The following is a 5,095-nucleotide window of genomic DNA, read 5'->3' on the forward strand; positions in this document are numbered from 1 at the left end:
TATTTTACTCATTCAGTGTTTAAGTAATTAAAACATCCATGTCATCAGAATCAACTGGGTTTATTCTCTTATAAATACTGCCCTAAAATACTCTTGATTTTTTTTTTAGATCAAATTAATCTTTCACCTTCTACCAAATACTCTATTAGAGAAGTACAAATTAAGGGCAAGAGAGGAAAATTAAAGATTTCTAAAATTTGTTTATGCTTTAAGTCACAGAGAACCTGGCAACCCAGTCCATACTATAAACTTTTCTGTAAGGCTTGGAGCTACCAATCTCCTCTCCCATTGGATATGCTGTGTTGAAAACAATTCTCCCATTTTCCGCAGGAGTCCCATCTGTGACTAGTACAATCAATCACATTTTGTCTGTTTAAATCAAACTTCTCAAGTTACTTCTCAGCAGATGGCTAAGGTCTATCAGCTCACATGACCTGGATAATTGGGCAAAACTATTTTTCTCTAAATATTACACTCAGAATGTTGACAAGAGTATCATATGACAGGTACTTGCACTCTGCTAGTGGGAACAGAAAGAGAGATGATGTCATTTGGAAAATAGTTTGTCAGTATGATTCAGGAGCCTTGGGAAATAGAAATCATCCTTCTAATCTGGTGTTCCTGTGTACAGAACTTCCAACCAAAGAAGTGAGGAGCTGTGATGATGAAAGGCGTATATGTTAGGATGTTCACTGCAGTATTATAGGAGAAAAGTCTTGGAGACAGATATAAGAAGGGAATGGCTCAGTTATGACACATCTGTAAGACAGACACCAATTGGAATGATGTTTTCAAAGAATATTTTATTTATATTTTAATATTTTTAACATTTATACAGCATTCTATCTGTATGTGTGCCTGCACACAAGATCTTACTATAGATGGTTATGAGCCATGTGGTTGTTGGGAATTGAACTCAGGACCTTTGGGAGAATAGCCAATGTTCTTAAGCTCTGAGCCATCTCTTCAGCCCCAAAGAACATTTTATAATCTGAGAAAACTTCTGTGAATTAACATTAGTTAATAATATTAAGACAAAACAGTATATCTTGGGTGCAGCCTTACCAGGCCACAGAAGAAGACAATGCAGCTAGTCCTGATGAGACCTGATAGATTAGGATCAGAAGGAAGGGGAGGAGGACCTCCCCTATCAGTGGACTGGGGAGGGGCATGGGTGGAGAAGAAAAAGGGAGGGTGGGATTGGGAGGGGAGTAGGGAGGGAGCTACAGGTGGGATACAAAGTGAATAAACTGTAATTAATAATAATAATATGAAAAAAGATATCATCTTTTAAAGATAATATTATTTGGGCTGTGTAGGTGACTCAGTTGATAAAGTATCTGCCACAGAACCATGAGTTCAGACTTCCTGGGTCCAAGTAAAAAGCCAAGGCAGTGGCTTGTGACTCTAACCTCAACACTGAGAAAAGGCACAAGACTCAGTGATCCACCTATTTGCATACTCACGAATCCCATAAAAAACACTGAACTGCAAGCCATAATACATATGCATTGGATGTGGCACAGACCCACGCACACCCTGTACATACTGCTTTAGTCTCTGTGAGTTTTGCCCATGTGGACTTTGAGGGCTTTGTTTTCTTGGTGTTCTTCTTCCCGTCTCTTACACTTTCCACCTCCTTTTTCTGCAGGGTCCCCTGAGCTCTGAGGGGTGGGTTGGGTGCAAACATCCCTTGGAGGGCTAAGTGTTTCAAGTTCTCTCACTTTCTGTGTAATATCTGGTTGCAGGTCTCTGTTTGTATGTGCTTCAGGAGTTGCTGATGCGATGGTATAGAAAGTTCAGGAATCAACACAAACACCAGAATTTAGCAAATTATTAAGATGACACCTCAAATCAATGAGGAAAATGAGTTGATTTTTCAATAGGCTTTGTTTGGGCAATAGTAGAGCCATATGGACAAAGAGGCTGGATCCATGCTTCCTAACTTACATCAACATAAATTCCATTGAGTTGAAGATGTAAAATATAAAACTCTAAGACATTAAAAAGAATTCCACGAATAATTTTTTACAGGTTTAGAATAGGGTAGTTTAAAAAAAATCTAAATTGAGAAGATATTTTAAACCATTTCTAGATGGCCAAACCAATGTAAGCAAAGCAGATATAATGACAACTTGGATTTAAAAGTATTTTTCTTTCTCTTATTCCCATTTTACTCTTTACCTGGCTGATCATACTTGTTATGGTTTGAATATGGAATTCTCCAAAGGCTAATGTGCTGAAAACTCAGTGCCCAGATGGCCGTATATTTTGGGAGATCGTAGAAAATTTAGGAAGTGGAGCCTAATTGGAGAAAGTAGGTCACTGGGGGTGTACCTCTGAAGGTTATACCTGAAACCACATACAATTGGGAAAAGATAGCTCCTTCAGCATATGGTGCTCGATATACAAATATAGAAGAACAAAACTAGATCTGTATCTCTTACCTTATACAGAAATCACTCAAAATGGATCAAAAACATCAATTTAATACCTAAAACTATTTGAAGAAAATACTTACAGATATATTCATGGACAATCTATTTCTGAAAAATGCCCTCATAGCTCAGAAAACAAAACTAAAAACTAAGAAATGTATTTTACACAGCAGTGGAAATAAACTGAGTGAGGAAACAGTCTACAGAATGGAAGAAAGTCTTTGTTAGATATATATCTGGCAGGGTTTTTATATTCAGAATATACAAAGAACTTGAAAAGATATAAAACAGAAATTAAGTTAATGTTGATAAGTGAACTAGTGAAATGATAAAACATTTCTCTAAGATAAAGTACATGTCCAATAAACATATTTTAAAATATCAACATTTATAGCTTCCAGAGGAATGAATATTAAAAAAAAACAAACTGAGATTTTTTTTATCACCCTGGTCATCATGACAACTAACAAATAAGAAGTGCTGGGGAGGATGTGGGGAAAAGCAGCCCATAATTCTACTGGTGGGAACACATGTAATTTAGGTCAGCTACTATGAGCATAGGTACTGAGGGTCCTTAAAAATCTAGAAATAAGAATTACCAGATGAATCATCTCTATCACTTATGAATGTAAAACTGAAGTCCATAGGCATACTTGAACATTCATGCTTATTGCAGCACTGTTCATAAAAGCCAAACTGAACTGTACCTGTGACTGTCAACAGATAATGAATGGATCAAGAAAACATGTGCATCTACACAGTAGAATTTAGTTCTGTCATAAGGAAGAATGAAATTCTGACATTTGCCAGGAAATGGGTGTAACTAGAGACCATTCTATTAAGTGAAGTAAGACAGATTAAGCAAGAAGAATATCACATAGTTATTTTGCTTCCGTTTGCAGACTCTAGGTTTTTATAGGTCAGTAAAGTCATATATATGAAATATAAATTCAGTATACATACATTCAATATGTATGCATTTCATACACACATATCCATGTATACACACACACATATGAGAACACATAAGAGATTGGGATAAGAAGACTCGCAGAAGGACAGACATTATCTCTGTGAAATCCCTTACTATGTACATTGAATATATACCAGTACGTAAGAGTCTATGTTTATTCACTAGCCCTTTTCTCTTTATATGCTTCCTACGTAGCATGAAGCGAGCTGATGTGCTCTGCCAGATGCTTCCTACCGTGGTGATGCGCCTTCAGGCGCACAGCAATAGAACCCTTAACTGTGGGTTGAAACCTCTGGAGCTGTGCACCAAAACAGAAATTTCCCTTTTAAAATGTTGTTCTTATGTTTTTCTGGTCTCAGCAGTGAACACCTCTTTTTGTTTTGCTCAAAGGGTTTTTCCTCTAGAAAGAAGGAAACAAAGATAATGATGACTGGTGCTCTCACATGTTTCTGAGCAGTGTGAACATCAGTTCTTATGCTGGAACTGTAAACTAGATTTCTGTATGTTAATCTTTTTTTCCCAACTAGGTCGTAGACTTCAAAGACATACATGGTATTTTTGGTGTGAAAATGACATGAGGTAACATTACTTAGCACATGGTATGTCCTGGTACTAAACTCACCTGCTTACTACATTCTGAATTTGTACAAGCCACTTCAATTTTCTTTGCCTTACCTTTACCTTATATAAAATGGCAGTAGTAGCAATTTTATAATGCTGTTTTGCTAACAAAGTGAATTTGCTTAAATAAAAATGTGAGCGTAACTTGAATATTTCTTATTCCATAGCACATATAACTCAGTGGTTAAGCACACAGAAGGTGTCGTTTTTTAATGATTGTTCACTGAGAGTGTACACAATAATTTTGTGGTGTGAGTATGCTGTCTGTAGATATAGAAACCACAGGAGGTCCCTAGAAAGATAACTACCAGGAACTACCAGGGATACTCTGAACAGTATCATGGGGAAACTCATTTCTGGAACCTTCTGTGGGGTGTATTTCTAACCCACTTTTCATGAAGTGCTACTTCATATAACATGTAAACTCTCTGAGAAACTTCAATAAGAATGAAGGGTAGGCTACATTTCATCTTGAAATACATCCCAAGGAGTATCCGGCACTCAAGAGAACTGAGTCTGGTCATTAGCTAATTCTCTAAGCATTTAATTTCTGCTCACCTGACGTTTTTCTGTCAACCCTGACGAAGAAAACCAGGGGTGATGGAAATGCTCTGCACGTATGTTGTCTAACATGGTAGCCACCAGCTAAATGAAATGAGCTCATGCTAAGTTGAATCGCGGCTAATACAACTAAATAACTGGGTTCTAAATTTTATCTAAACCAAAACTTGAGCAGTACAGCTCTGTCCTGTGTTATATTTCCCTCTTTACTACTAGCGTTTGTACAACATCTTGCCCCAAGAGGCATCAGATGATGTTTAATTTATTATTCTAAATGTGTTAAGTTTTTACATTTTTACTGGGTTTGTAGAAAGCAAATGCAATTTCATCCTTCATCCATTTGTGACATAGAACAACTCTCTATGGTAGGTAGTGCCTTTCAGTGAGTTTCATAGTTATTTTCAAGACTATAAAGTTACAAATAAGGTCAGGATGTTAATGGAACCCAGGTCCTTTCCATTCTTTTCCTTTAAATCTCCCTATACTCTATGAAGTTCCTTTG

This window comes from Psammomys obesus, unplaced genomic scaffold (assembly GCF_907164565.1).
Source record: "Psammomys obesus unplaced genomic scaffold, mPsaObe1.curated_primary_1811, whole genome shotgun sequence".
NCBI lineage: Eukaryota > Metazoa > Chordata > Mammalia > Rodentia > Muridae > Psammomys > Psammomys obesus.